The sequence below is a fragment of the Cupressus sempervirens genome, chromosome 1, assembly GCF_028749045.1.
Source record: "Cupressus sempervirens isolate cs-2001-9-10 chromosome 1, ASM2874904v1, whole genome shotgun sequence".
Lineage (NCBI taxonomy): Eukaryota > Viridiplantae > Streptophyta > Pinopsida > Cupressales > Cupressaceae > Cupressus > Cupressus sempervirens.
In genome coordinates this window covers 532,443,491-532,460,436 of record NC_143118.1, presented here as the reverse complement: position 1 = coordinate 532,460,436, position 16,946 = coordinate 532,443,491, and positions in this window count along the sequence as shown.

Sequence of the window (16,946 nt, the reverse complement as noted above, 5' to 3'; positions counted from 1 at the left end):
TAGATTGGATAGAGCTCTCATTTCTCTGGATTGGTTCAATTATTTCTCTTGTAGGTTGTCCCTTCTCCCTAGAATGGGATCAGATTACTCCCCCATCAGTTGTTTCTCTTGAGCCCAGGAGGAATTATCCTTTTCGATTTGAAAAGATGTGGATCTCTCATCTAGATCTATTGAATACAATATCCAATTGGTGGAGTATGGAAGTGGAAGGAACTGCTATGTTTAGAGTTTCCAAGAAGCTAAACAATGTGAAGCGGATGATCAAAATCTAGAATAAGATAGATTTCGGCCATATCTTTCAGGAGAAAGAGGAGATCTCAAATAAGATTTGTTATATTCAAGATTTAATTCAACAAGATGGGTATAATGAACAATATAGGAAAATTGAGGTGTCTATTTTAACTAATTTGCATAATATTATAAGTAAAGACGAGAATTTTTGGAGGTAGAGATCAAGGATTAACCGGCTTAAAGAGGGTGATCAGAACACCAAGTTTTTTCACCTTTCCATTCTTAAGCATAGAGCTAATAACAGGATATCAATAATTAAAAAGGGCCAGGATACTTTGACTAAGGAAAATGATATTTTTGCTGAAGTTTTTTCTTTTTCCTCTTTTCTTCTTTCCTAGGATCCCTTGCTATCAGTGGTGGATCAAAATAAAATTGTGTCTTGTCACTCTCAGATTATATAGCCTCATCATAATAAAATGTTGAGGGTGATTCCTCAAGCTTAGGAGGTGAAACAAGCTTTGTTTTCATTACCAGCTAATAAAGCCCCTAGGTTAGATGGCTTGCCTACATTCTTTTTTCAGGTTTATTGGGAGGTGGTTATGGAAGATGTAGTTAAGGTTGTTCAAGAATTTTTTGGGGCTAGAAGTCTTCTTAGAGAAATTATTTCTACTTTCCTGGTTCTAATTCCAAAAGTTCTAGGGGATGATTCTATGGAGCAATTTAGGCCTATTAGTCTTTGTAATTCTTTTTACAAGATCATTTCAAAGGTGTTAACTATCAGAATCCTAAAGTTTCTTCCTCTGATCATTTCTCAGCAACAGACTAGTTTTTTCCCTGGTAGGCAGATTTTGGACTCTATCATGATGGTTCATGAAGTTATTCACTCCCTTGAAGTAGGTAAAAGGGAAGGGTTGCTACTCAAGCTAGACCTTTCAAAGGTCTATGATTAGATGGACTGGACTCTCCTTAATTCTATCCTCCAAGCTTTTAGCTTTAATCAACATGTTGGCAAGCTTATTTCTCAACTTATTTCTACTTCTTCACTTATCATTATGGTCAATGGGGCTCCTTCTAATTTCTTCAAACTTTCGAGATGTTTAAGACAGGGTGACCCTCTCTCTCCTATTCTATTCATTATTATGGCTAAGTGTATTGGTAGGTTGATTGGGAAGAAAAGAAAGGAAGGGAGACTAAGAGGGATTAGGCCCTCCTCTAGGAATGTTTCTTTTTCTCATCAATAGTTTGTAGTTGATACTATTATGGGAGGGGAATCTTTTGTTAAGGAGGCTAAAGTGATGAAGGATCTTTTGGATGTGTATATCAGAGGATTAGGCTAGCTAATTAATTGGGAGAAGAGCTCAATCTTCTTTATCAATACCCCTATTCACAAACAAATGAAGATTGCTAGGATTCTTGGGTGTGGGATTGGTAAACTACCCTAAAGCTATCTTGGTCTCCCAATGGGAACTAAGCCTCTTGATTCCTTTTGGAATGGGATTCTCAAGGTTTAGCAAGAAGTTGGTTGGGTGGAAAGGAGCTACACTGAGCCAAGTAGGTAAATGTCTTTTGGTTAAGTTCACTCTTTAGAATCTTCCAACATATGCCCTGAGCCTCTTTGGGATACTAGCCAAATTTGCTAACAAAATGGAAAAGATCCAAAGAGATTTTTTTTGGTCTGATCTAGAGGAATGTAAAAGATATCCTCTTGTGGCTTGGGATAATGTTTGCCTCCCTAAGTGTTATGGTGGTCTTGGTATAAGGAAATTAAAACCTCTCAATAAGGCTCTCCTAGCTAAATAGATATGGCACATTTTCAATAGTAAGGGAGAATGGAGAGATTTTTTAGTGGAGAAGTATATTACTATGCCTTCTCTAAATTTCTTACTTAATAATGATTACATACCAAATATTTCAGTCATTTGGAATGGTATCCTTAAGGCAAGAGATTTGGCCAAAGCTAAGACTAAGTGGAAAGTGGGTAATGGTGATGAAATTCTCTTCTGGCATGATAATTGGTTGATTTAGGGCCCTCAAATTAATAATCCTATTTATGGGAACTGGTAAAATGTTTGTATTAGGCAATTTGGATTAAAAATTAGGGACTACAAAACTGACCAGTGATGGAGAGACTTGTCTTCTATCTTGAATGATCTCAAACTAATGATATTAATGTTGAACTCAATGATTCTTAATAATAAGAGGGATGAAATAATATGGGAAATAATCCTAATTTGTGTTACTCAGTTGCTTCAGGATATAATTCTCTCTAGAGCTTGAAGGAGAAACGTCCTTGGGCCAGGACCTGGGTTCTTGGCCTTACTCCAAAGATTAATATGTTTTTCTAGCTGGCTTTACAAGATAAAATTCTTACACTGGAAAACTTGAAGAAAAGAGGCCACTATATCCCAAATAGATGTATTTTGTGTAAACAACAAGAGGATTCAGTTAATCATATGTTTGTCCATTATTCTTTTTCTAGGGCAGTTTGGGATCTTCTTACTAAGAATTTGGGAGTTAGTTAATGTAAGCTAGGTAATGTGCTGGATTTCTTTTTTCAATGGAATAGTATGCATAAAGGCTCAAACTTGTAGGATTTAAGCACCTAATCTTTACCTCACTTCTGTTGGGGAATTTGGAAGGAAAGAAATAATATGATTTTTAGACATAGGGAGGAACCTTCTTATGTCTTGGCAGATAAGATCAATAGACATATGAAAGAAAATTACCAAATTAGAAAGGGGGGAGACATTGAAGATGGGGTAAAGAAAAAGGAGAAGGAAAAGGATAGGAGCTCTAAAAGACAAGAAGTAAAATGGAAACTTCCATTTGAGGGATGGCATAAAGAAAACTTTGATGGTGTAGAAAAAGGGAATCCTAGTCCCTAAGGATGTGGAGGTATTATAAGAAACTACTATGGCAAAGGGATTGTTGCTTTATCTTACCTACTAGGACATTAGATAAACCATTATGCCAAAGCCATTGTAGCTCTACACATAGTGAAATTAGCTTTGAATAAGGAAGTTTAAAAACTATGGTTGGAGGGGGACTCAAATAACATCATAGATGTATTAAAGGGGATATCTAGCCATCATGGACAATAGCTAATGGGTAAAAGCATAGATCTGTGTCACCATTTATGATACCAAAACCTATTTTTGTCAAATCTTATTTCTCTATCAAAGCTCAATTTTTTTCAAAAACTAAAAATACCCTTTTATAGATTTCAGATTCAATATCATCATTATATAAATTTTTGAGTGTTTTTTATTAGTTATAATATGTTATAATCTCAAAATATTATAAGTCAATATTTCAATATTTTAGAAGATGCTCCCTCAAAAAAGGAAAAAAAATAGTAAATCATATCAAAAAAAATTTAAAAATTATATTTATCTCTAGAGGAGAGAATCCTCGTCACAAATATGCAATTGTTTTCCAAGAAGGTATAGATTTGATAAGGAAGTTTGACAGGAGGAGAAAACTGTTGGATTCTAATAAGGTCAAACTTGAGTACTTATAACAAAGAAAATATACATCAAAATTATTATTAATTTTTTTGTTCATTAGCTATACATGTCATCTATAAGATATTTTCAAATTAGAACAAAAAAAGATGATTTGCATATACATGTTTGATGGGAACTACACCCTATATTTTTTACAATTAAAAAAGGGACTTCAAAATAAAATAAAATGAATAAATTCTTACTCAAAAAAATTATAAAAATTATAGGCATAAAATTCACAATTCTACACATTTCATCAGTTTACATCATCTTCATATTTTAAACACAAATACCATTTTTTTGTCATCAATGTTGAACTGTCACATTTTGATATCTCGTTTCTTTATAAAAGGTGACACAAGTTTGTACTTTTACCCTAACATCATTGAAGAAATCTATTTAACATTTGGTAAATTTGAAAACATCCACGTCAATCATGAATATCAGGAGGCAAACTTGGTGGCTGATTGGTTAGCAAATGAGGTAGTAAAGAATGACTTGGCGATGACTTGGAATATCAGTGGGAATATTCTGGTAGGTGCAAAAAGCCTAATTGAATTGGGAAAAAATTAGGGAGGTATGGGGGAAATACAAAGATAAATATGGATATTAATGTGAATATGGGTGTAAGGAAGTTTAATAATGGTATATACGAATGGAATAGGTGGATGATGTTATCAATGTCAAATCGACATGTTTTATGGGTTAATTTTTGTATATAACACTTTAGTGGTAGTGAAAGACAAAGCTACGAAAATCAAAGTGGTTTCCATCAAAGTATTTAGAGGGTTGAGAAAGGGTTTCAGAGGAAGTAGTTTATGAGAATAGTTAGTGCTGAGAATATAGAGGTGGTGGGGAAAGAAGTTAGAAAGAACCAGTAGGGGAGGCCAAAAAATGGAAGCAAAAAACTAAAGTGTAGGAGAAGTTAGGAAAGGGAGAAATTTCCAATTATATAGCCAAGCTCCATGGTTTTGACCCAACAATTACTGACCTTATGGTAAATTCATGGAAAGATGGGAAGGTTAAAATCAATAGGGTCTTGTATCAGGCGATTGTGGACATCATTTCTCATATAACTAAAATTTTGGATGAAGGACTAAAGTTTTACAGAAATAAGAAGGTGTCTACGAATGTTGTGAAAGGTTTTGCAAAAAATATAGAAGAAAAGAAGGAACTGGTTAAGAGCAAAACATAGTATGAGATAGATTCGATAAAGAAACTATGGAGGTATGTTTGGAGGGCAATTATTGAGTATATATCTTTAGACAAGAGATTTGATAGAGTTAGGACACACCATTTTGTTCTTCTCAATCATTTTTGTTATGGGATTAAGGTCTCTTTTCCTTTCTATTTATATACTTCTATTCTTAAGAATATTTCTATGCACAAGAAAAAACCAATTTTGAATCTAGCCCTGCATGAGGGTTTGTTTATTTTGATATATGAGCATTTCAAGGCTCAATCTCAAAGCAAAACCCCCACCTAGGTAGTTGCAGCATCCGAGGAGATGGGGAGTTCAAACTTCTTGTCTAATATGGATGATTTTCAGAGTATAAGTTTGGAGGATGAAGATGCAAACCCTTTGTCTGGAAAGAAGGCTAGGGCTTTTGAGAAGAAATTTTCTTTGTCAACTAAAACCCCATGCAAAAAAAGTCCCAGGGGGATAGGGTTGAAAATTGCTGGACAAGGAGATGAGCAGTATAATGAGGAAGGGGATGAGATGGATACTAATGAAGAGAATAAGGAGAAGGAGGATGTTAAGAGGGAGGATGTAGTAGCTAAAAAATAGAGGAGGTCTAAGGAGGAGGATGTGCCCCTAGTGGGGAAAATAGATCCTGGGCCAGAGATAACAATCATTCCTCTTTCCCCAATTTCCCCTCCTCAGGAACATGATGAGTAGAAGATAGAGGATGAGAGTAGAGAGGCAATTATAAAGGATATGTGCATTTTCTAGAAATTTTTTAATGTTAGAACATCAAAAATGTGAATAGTGAGAGCAACTATGAACCCTCAAATCCTTGAAGGTAAAGAGGGAAAGCTCCACATGGAGGAACTCATTGATCCTACCCTAGTGGCTATTATTGATAATGCAAGGGAAATTAGCATGAATTTGATAAATAATGCTAGAAATAGTATCATAGACAATTTTAGGTCAATTAAATGGCTCTACCATGAACTAGAGGAGGTCAAAGAAAGAGTGGGTTAGTTGGAAAACCAAGGGAAGAAGTTAGATCGTGGAAATTTGATAGATTAGGGGGATGGCCTTAGATTGGTGGAAAAAAGAACTTAGAATCTAGAAAATTACAATCACTTGTCCTTTGGTTTGAGTGGTTTCTATAGTTTTTGGCTTTTTGCCTATTTGTTGTTTTGGCCATTTGATTGGTCATAGTACTATAGTTGGGCTTTTGTGCTTATTATTAGCCTTTGATATGTATGGATTGTGGCTAGGATTTTATTGATTATTATCAGCCTTTTGATATGCTTTAACTTTTGGGTTTTAGGATCCCTATAAAACCTATTTTTCTAATCAAAAACATTATCATGATTGATATTACTTCAACTCTTAGCTATGTCAAATTTGATGAAGTAAAAAACTGTGGTACTTCTTATTGGATGTGGATCAAGCTGAAAGCCATCTATGGAGGAGGTGATAATGTAAGAAGAGCCAATGAAGAAAGTCTTAGAGATAAATTTGATCAAATAAGGATGAGAGAAGATGAGAAAAATAAAAAAATAGTGAAAGAATAAAATCTAGTGTATGTGCAATTAGAGCTTTAGGAGGAAATATTGAAAATGAGACGGTGGTAAGAAAGGTTCTTAGTGTTAGAAATAGGGATTACTGAGAAGGGGGGATGAATTAGTAATCTACAAACTTTAGTCACCAACTGGATATTATTTCTTAATTTAAACCATACATAACAAAATAATAAAGCAATGGTGAACAGTAATAGAAACCATGCACACAGATAACTCATAACACCATATTTTGTTAACTAGGGAAACCTTGGCCAAGGGAAAACCTTAGTGGGGATGATACTCACTAGATAATATACTGATATATAAGTTCCTTGTTAGAGGATGGACCCTATTAGGATTTAATGAGGAAATTCAATGTAAAGAGTCCCTATTAGGAGACATTGAATCCCTATTAGGAGATTCCAACCTTGTTAGAAGTTGTAGTATTGTAGATGCAAGATGAGCCCACTACCTAAACATACAGTTTCAATTACAAGAAGATCTCACTGCCCAAAAAAGTAATCAAACTTCTAAAATGTAGGTATTGTAACTTCTTTCTCAATTGATCTCTGATCTATAGCTCAATCTCAGATCACAAACTAGCTTCACAAAATTTGCATATATCACTTTCACAAAAGTTCGCATACAATTTCTCAACATAAATTCTCCAAGATAGCATACTTGAATTTGCAAGATGTCCTTTTAATAAATGTGATGCCTTTACATAAATTTTTGCTAGGTCAGCTAAGACTATAATACACTTTTTCAACTTAGATTAAACATCTAGGATGTCGGCCCTAATTGGACAAGTAATCATTTTGCAAACAAAATAATTCCTTTTCATTAATTTCATTGTCCCGTTTCATTAAAACATGAATATCTCTTTTCCATATAGTCTATACTGACTTCTAAGGTTATACACATCATCAAAAACATGTATACTATCTCCATCTAACTTTTCTAGCCATAATATGATGTCAGCAACAAGTTATAAATAAAACAATACACTACTATATACCAAATTCATACTTAGACAATTTTATGAGTACTAAAAGCTAAGTATCTTTATTTTTGAGGTTTCTTGTAAGCATGTACATCATGTGTTTCCATAAATGAAAACAATTACATATCTTTATTAGCCAATTTTCAGCAATCTCTCACTTTGGCATTGATGGTAACAAAATAGGAAAAATTGGCTAAGTGACAAAAACTTAACAAAAATAATATAGTAACATTACTTGTTCATTTTACATATGCTCCCCCTTACAATATGATTTTATACTTTACAATAATCTCTTTTCTTTACATGATTTACAATTTTCTCGTGCATTTTCACCCCCTTTAATATTAATCACAAAGGTTAGAATGTCAAAAACTGTTAGAAAACAACTATAAAAAATGTTGTCCTTTTGCCTTAAGATAATAGAATCTTCATGCAATTATCAAAATCTACCTTAATATCTCTTATACCTTTTGTGTATATATCCTTTTCTAATTTAGTAGAGGTGAGAATTGCACCTAGGGCATATGATGCAATCTCAATTATATTAAGGTATGAATACAAAAAGTTAGAATAAGTCTCCTTAGCCTTGACACATTCCTCCAACTATTTCTCTACCATAGATATTTTCAGAGCAATAGACTCTCTAAAATCTGATACTCTCTTCAAAAAAATTTCCTTCTGAAGTTCTAGTTTCCTGATATCATTGTGAATACTAACCACTTGTCCTTCAAAATCATTAACTTTACAAGATGGATGCTGTAACTGGCTAGATAGAGCCTCTAGCTCACTCATCTTTCCTCCAATCTAACTATCAATATCCTTAGTCATTTTATAAGATAGGGTACACTTAATGTACAATATCTTACCATCCTAAAGTTCCTTGATACAAGCATCAATACTTATCAAATCATTCTTAATATTCTGATAGATGGTGCTAAAAAAGTTAGCATCATGTGAGATTTGTGCCTTTGTTTCTACAACACTCAAAAAATTAGTGAATTCCTCATCAAATGACTTTAGCACTGCTTGTACCCTTTGTTCTGGATTTGCCTCTATGTGTTGTACTACCAAAGTACTATGTAGTCTATTAGTAACCTTCATCAACTTTTTCTATAGGCTCTTCACTATTATGTTCTTATGAATGAGTTTTGAAAAAGAAGAGATCAAGTTAGTTTGATTTGTTAGTTTGTGATGACTAATTAGGGAAGTATTGTACATACTTCATAAATTCTTTGGGGTTTGGGGCATCGCCCTAAATTTTTTTGGGTTACTATTCACCATTTACCAATGGCACAAAATTTTGGGCTATTATTCACCAGTTAGCTATTGCTTATATTTGTCAATTTATGGCCGACGTGTATACTTGTATAAAAGGTCTTAGGGTTAGCGATTGTTTTATAAGGTGTAATGTAAAAATTTCTTCTTGTCATAGTATTGAGCTATAAGGGATTATGGATTGTAATTAGGTTGTAATCATAGGATTGTAATAATATTGGACTTGCTAGTTGGTGGATGTAGCCTAGTGATTGGGCGAACCACGTTAAATCTTGGTGTCTTGTGTTCTTTTTTGTGTGATTTATTATTTTTAGATAATGCTTATATTTACATGTAATTGTTATTTTTTCCTGAGGTTTAATACTAACAAGTGGTATCAGAGTAAGGTTGTTTTTCAGTTATCCTTTGTAGGAAAGTCTCACAGTTGAGTGGGAGCGATAGTAGATGAGGGTAAGCTGAGGTTTGAAAAGATTAATGGGTAGAACTTTTAGTTATGGAAGATGAAAATGAAAGAATATCTTTATTAGAAGGATTAATGGAAGCCATTGGAAGGAAAAACCAAGAATCAGGGATATATGACAATTCTCAACTAGGATTTTTTAGACAGAAAGGCACTTGGAAGCATCTGATTATGCCTAGCACCATCGGTGGCATTTAATATTAAAAAAGTGAAGACAATGGAAGAGTTGATGGAAAACCTATCAAAATTGTATAAAAAATCCCTCTGCTTCAAATAAGGTATTTCTCACAAAGTGTTTATTTAATATGAAAATGGTAGAAGGTGGATCTATTGAAGATCATTCAAATGAGTTTAATATTGTTACTAGTTAGTTATATTTTGTGGGTATTAATTTTGATGAAGAAATAGGGCTCTCTTGATTTTGTGTTCTTTGTCTAAAGGCTAGAATAGCTTGGTAATGGTTGTGAGTAATTTTGTTTTTGGATCTAATACTCTAAAATATGATGATGTAACTGGTGTCATTTTGAGTGAAGAAACTTGTAGGAAATCCTCATATGGATGCACATTAGGAAGTGCTTTGAATGCACAAAGTAGAGGCAAAATTACTGAGAGAGAAATTAATTCCATAAATCATGGGAAATCAAGAGGAAAGTCAAAGGGGAGGAGGTCTCAATTGAGAGGACCAAAGACAGCTGGTACTATGGTAAAATAGGGCATAAGAAGAAAGATTTTTGGACTTGAAAGAAAAATGAAGGAGATAAATTAGATGGAGACAAGGAGGAAAATGTCATAATTAACAAATCCAAAGAGGAAGCTTTGCTTCTATCTTTGGAAAGTGTTGATGATTCATGGGTTTTAGATTATGGTGCTTCATTTCATGCTATACCTCATATAGATTATTTCATGGATTATATCCAAGGGGATTCTGGGCTTGTTTATTTTGGGGATAATGAACCCTGTCAGATTGTTGGAAAGGGAAAAGTAAAGACTAAGTTGCAGAATGGGAATTATTGGCTACTACATGAGGTAAGACATGTTCCAAGGCTGAGTAGGAATTTAATTTCAGTAGGGCGGCTTGGCAATGAGGGTTGTGTAGTTACTTTTAATGATACAAATTGGAAGGTTTCAAAAGGCTCTCTTATAGTAGAAAAAGGTGTGAAAGTAGGCACCTTATATATTTGTATAGGTCATATTGTTCCTTCTACTTTAATTATTTTAGAGAAACATGAATGTTCAGGAACAATTGTTGTAGTTGAGCAAGGAGAACAAATAGCTATTGTAGATTTTGATACAACACTGTGGCACAATAAACTTGGGCACATGAGTGAGAAAGGTATGAAAGTACTTCATTCAAAGAAAGTTTTACTAGATCTGAAATGTGTTAATGTGGATTTCTATGAAGTTGTGTGTATGGAAAACAAAACAGAGTGAGTTTTGTGAAGATTGGGAAGGAGCGGACCAGCTCAGGTACCTTCCCTTGGCGGCTCTGATTATTATGTTACATTTATTGATGATGCAACTAAAAAGTATGGATTTATTTCCTTAGACAAAAATATAATGTAATTCAAACTTTTAAGAAATGGAAATGCTTGGTTGAATGAGACTGGTAAGAAATTAAAAGATCTTAGATCTGATAATGGTGGTATTGTAGTCATGAATTTGAAGATTATTTCTCCACTAATGGTATTTGTTGATAGAAAATTATTCTAAGGAATCCATAGGAAAATGGAGTGGTTGAATGCATGAACATGACTATAATGGAGAGTGCAAGGAGCATGAAGTTTCATGCTAGGTTGCCCTTAAACATGTGGGTAGAGGTTATCAATATTGTTTTATATTTGGTTAATACAGGTCTAATTAATCCTTTGGGTTATGGTATTCTAGAGGAAGCATGGATTGGTAAGAAGATGAGTTATTTTCTCTCAAAACCTTTGGTTGTAAAGAATTTGTTTGTATAGATTCTGAAAATAGAACCAAGCTAGAAGCTAAGTCAAAAAAATGTGTATTTTTTGGATATGGCATTAATAAATTTAGTTATAAGCTTTGGGATTTTGAAAATCATAAAATTGTAAGAAGTAGGGATGCCATATTCAATGAGAAAGTGTTGTACAAAGATCTGTTGCAGCAACATGAGAAGAAAGAAGATGATTATGTAGTGCTAGATGATACTCCAAAAGGTGATGTTCTAGCCATTCCTCAATATGTGGAATAACTGCAACAATAAATACCCCACACACCAATTAATGTTAGCTGGTTAACAAGGCTAATTAGACCTCCAAAAAGGTTTTCTCCCTCTTTATATTCTATTTTACTAACAGATGTTGGTGAACCTAAATTTTATTATAAAGATGTGCAAGTGGATACTAAGATTCAGTGGGAGTTTGCAATGAAAGACAAAATGGTCTCTTTGCTGAAAAATAAGAGTTGGAATTTATGCAACTTGCCTACAAGTAAAAGGGCTTTATAGAATAAGTGGGTTTACAAGTTGAAAGATGAGGATGGAGGTAAGAAAATATTCAAAACTAGATTAGTGGTAAATGGATTTGCATAGAAAAAAGGCATTGATTTTGATGAGATATTCTCTCTTTTTGTTAAAATGACTTCTATTCGCACTATTTTATGTATTGTGGCTACTAAAGATTTGCATTTGGATCAGCTTGATGTTAAAACAACCTTCATTCATGGTGAATTGGATGAAGAGATATATATGGTATAGCCATAGGGAATTTATGTCAAAGATAAGGAGAACGTAGAGTGCAAATTGAAGAAAAAAGTATATGGCTTGAAGCAAATAGCTCAGCAATGGTATCTAAAATTTGACAATTTTATGCATGAGCATTCATATAGTAGGTGTCATTCAAATCATTGTGTTTACTTTAAGAGGTTGGATGATGACATCTACATTATTTTATGTATATATGTTGATGATATGCTTGTAGCTAGATCTAACCTAGATCACATTAAGGGGCTGAAATGCCAATTAGCACATGCATTTGCTATGAAGGATTTGGGGGCAGAAAAAAAAATTCTTGGTATCAATATTTCCAAAGATAACAAGAATAGGAAATTGACACTATCTTAGGCTGATTATATTAAGAAGGTGTTGCAATGTTTCTCTATGGAGAATGCTAAAGGTGTTAGCACACCTTTACCTAGTCATTTGAAGTTGACTAAGGAGATGTGTCCAAAGATACAAGAAGAGGGGGATAAGATGTCCAAGGTACCCTATGCTTCAGCTATAGGAAGTTTAATGTATGCTATGGTATATATAGGGCCATTTATTGGACATGTAGTGGAAGTCATTAGCAGGTATATGAGTCATCCTAGAATTGAGCATTGGAATGCAGTCAAATGGATTCTCAAATATTTGAGAGGAACATCCAGTAAGTGTTTACACTTTGGGGGCTCTGCTACTAACTTATAGGGCTATGTTGACTCAAATTTCATAGGGGATATTGATGCCCAATAGATTACTATAGGTTATGTATTTACTATTGGTGGGGAAGCCGTGAGTTGGGTTTCTAGGTTACAAAAGGTTAATTCTTTATTCAATACAGAGGTAGAGTATGTTGCTACAAAAAAGGTAGCTAAGGAGATGATATGGTTTTAGTTCTTCTTAGAAGAATTGGGACACCCTTAGAGGGATAAAAAAAATTACAGATAGCCAGAGTGTCATTCATCTTGCAAAGAATTCAGCTTTGCATTCAAAGAAAAAACACATATAGTTATGGTACCATTTCATTTAATCAATTTTGGATGATGGATAGTTAAAGCTTGATATGATACATATAGATGACAATCCAATGAATTTTTTTACAAAGGTAGTCACAAGGGAGAAGCTAAATTCCTCTTTAGATTTGGTTGGTCTTCTAGACTAAACAAGAATAAAAGAACAATAGAGTCTAGGGTGGTTTGATCTAGTGGGAGCCCCATCTAGTAGTGGTATTGCTACAAGATCAATCTCCTAGTGGGAGATTGTTGTCTAGTGTGGAATCTGATCAGTCCCCAAGTGGGATATTGTTAGTTTTAAGTGGGAGATTGTTAGTTTGTGGTGACTAATCAGGGAAGTACTATACATATTTCATAAAAAATTTAGGCTACTATTTACCAATGGCACAAAATTTTGGGCTACTATTTGCTAATCGGTAATTGCTTATATTCTCCAATTTATGGCCAACATGTTTTAACCCTAGAGTGGAAAAAATACTTGTATAGAAGGGCTTAGGGTTAGGGATTGTTTCATAAGGTGTGATGTGAAAATTTCTTCTTACAATGGTATTGAGCTGTAAGGGATTACAAATTGTAATTAGGTTGTAATCACTAGATCGTAATAGTATTGGACTTGTTGGTTGGTGCGTGCAGCCCAAGGATTGGGTGAAACATGTTAAATCTTGGTGTCTTGTGTTGTTTTATGTGTGATCTATTATTTTTAGATATTGTTTATATTTTCATATAATTGTTATTTCTATCTGAGGTTTAATCTTAACATGATTATCATCATCAATTATTAGGTTGGCAAGTGAAAGTGGAGTACATGAACTAGAAGGTTTAGTGTCATCTTCCCTTTGCTTCTTTGGCTACCTCTTTGACTCTTCTCTATTCTTCCTCTCTTTCTTCTCTATCCTTCCTTTCATTTTCTCTCTTTTCTTCTTCTAATCTCTTCTTCTTGTCTTCATCTAATTTCCTTTTCATTTCTTCTTCAATTAATCTTTTCTTCTCATCTTCAAGAAATTTCTTCTTAGCCTCTTCTACTTTCCTCTTCTCTTCTTTAATTTTCCTTACTTTTTCTTCTATATCTTTAGAATGAGATTCAGATGGTTCTAAACTCTCAAATGGATTAGTATCTACAATGTTAATTGTAACATTGGTCTAATCTATCTGCATTGTGTCACCACTCATTGAAACTTCCAAAGTTTTGGGTGTAGGCTTAGTTTTTCTTCTATATCTTTAGAATGAGATTTAGGTGGTTCTGAACTCTCAAATGAATTAGTATCTACAATGTTAATTGTAACATTGGTCTAATCTATTTGCATTGTGTCACCACTCATTGAAACTTCCAAAGTTTTGGGTGTAGGTGAAGATGTTGCCTTGGACTTTGCCATCATTTGACTTATAGTTGCTATAGTTTCACTTCTTAAGTTTTCTTTCTCACCCACCATAAACAAAAATGGTCTCACCTTGTTCCTCAAGTATAGTGCAAGATTATTCATCAATCTATTGATCTCATCTTCATCATCAGTCTTGCATATTATTCTTAGCATATACTTCCAAAGTTCTAAATCTTCTTCTCTAGTTGGGGCCTTCTTCTCAATAAGTCTATCATAGACCTTGGTTCATTTTGGCTTCAATATCCTTTAGTTTTAGATTGTTGGCTATAATGTATCTCATAGTAGAGATATCAATCTAATCTTTCTAAAAATTGTTATACAAATCATAGATTTTTCCATCTACACAAAGTTGCCTTCATTAGCAATAGTTGAGTTTATCTTCTCTATCTTTGGCTTCTAGGTTTGCCGAGCTTTTTTTGCTGATTGCTTAGAATTTGTTACCTTCTCTACTTGTTTAACTTCTTGCTCTTCTATTTCTTCTTTGTCAGACTCAACAATTGTTAACAATGTCTTTTATTTCTTGCCTAGTCTAGTGGCTTGTTGCTTGACCCTTTTAGTCTTTATAGTCACAGCTTCCAATGACCTCTTAAATTTTCTCTTTAGCTCACTTGGTTGTACATCTAATACTCCTACATAGGGAATGCTTTGTTCCAAATATGTCTCTGCAATAAACATTGACAAAGGTTGCACATTCAATATACCTTGTTTCATGGTTTTCCTGACTACCTATGATTCACTCTAAGCCATATCAAGCTCTAATAAAGCTTTCTTCATTATTTACTCTATCTTCTTGAGAAAAGCCTTCTACAAGGATGCTTGATGAGCTTATTGGGTAATCTCATCATAAGTTCCAAATCTATACTCATCTTGGTCCTTCTTAGATTTCAACAACATAAGTAAAATCTGTATCAACCATGACACAAATATCTTCCTTAAATCTACCTACAATTGCAGGTGCAATTTTCAATCTCAGTCTCATTTCATTCTGAAATGTCTCCATTATCAAGTTCCCATTATCCAATATCTTATCTGTTGGATGTCTTTTTCATACTTCTATAATCTTCTCTATTATACATCTATCATTTCTCATAATCTCTATGACTAACAAATATAGAAATCTTTTAAGCACATGAAAGAGTATGTGATTGATCAATGACTAAAATCTAAACACACCATTCTTAGTCCTTTTGTTTTTTTCTAGGTTCTCAAGTAGTTGCATTCTTAGAATTTCATAAATTTTAACTTGTTCCTTCTCTACACATATCTTGTGGGCTACATAGATGAATCCGGTTGACAATTCATCAATCTTTGGACTTGGACATATAGAGTAGGGAATGATTCTACTCAAGAATCTTACATCATCTTATGTAATGGTGCTTATCACCATGGTGTTTCCATTATATACTACTTTGGTGTAACTCTCAACTTTCTTCTTAACCATTTTCTCATCTATAGGTACATTGTCTTGTTTACAAAGACTAGTTACCTCATGAATAAGGTTAGTTGAAATATCATATACATTATCTTGCATCCATAGTTTCCCATCATGTATTTGCTTAGTATGATATGTGTCCACTCATCTGTGTCCAATTCTCTATAGAAATGATATTTGAACAGGTCTAGTTCTTTCAAATGTTCAAATCTAGGTTTCACAGTCATATCCTAATTAAAAACTAATTCCATATCCTTGTTCATATATTCACTCCCAATATATCTTCCAAATATACTACATTTTTTGGAGTAATGGTTAATGTTGAGTTAGGGTTTCCTTCTACAAGTTTCATGGAAATAATCTTCAACTTAGGTCTATCCTTTTTCTCAACAATATAAACTATAGAAATATCCATGCTTCTAACAAATATGAACTTTTATCAAATAATTTATGTGGATAAATGACAAAATAGCTCCTTTGAAAATAGGGTTTTCTTCAAAATTTCCTTAACAAGTTGCTTCTAAGTTCTCTTTGCTTTGGATGTAATCACAATGAAGTAGCAATCAAGTATGTACTCCATTTTATTCCTTCAACTTGAATTTTCATTAATTGTGTACTTTGCAAATACAAAAAAATTGTTAATTATATTTGAAATCAGATATCTACTCAAGATCTTCTATCTAATCTTCAGATGCTACCAAAGGTTTTCCATATCCTCCTTGCATCATGACAATTTTCCATAAAACTTTGCCCCACAAAATTCTTAGTAGAAACATAGTTTACATCTTCTACTATAGAGTTAACTTTCTATGTAATAACAATAACTCTTAATTCCTTCACAACTACTTTAGATAAGCTCCAAATTACAAGAAAGCTTAGATACAATCTAAACTTATCTCAATATACATTTTCCCAACTTCACTACCCATACCTCGATCTCTGAGTTAAGTTACAAATTCTAGTGTTGTAAACAAGATTAATTCAACTTAGTTGAATCAAACTTGATGACTAAATTCAATCTTCCTATCTCATCATCTTCTAGCTTTTCTTTAGATATTTCTAATCCTTTAACAAATGCCTCATTGAGTTCTTCTTGAAGTTCATTAACTACCTTTCTTTGTTCCTCATTGTCTTTCTTAGTTAGGAAGTTCCTTTCATGGTTCCTTCTATCATTTCTAATGTTTATTCCATCATT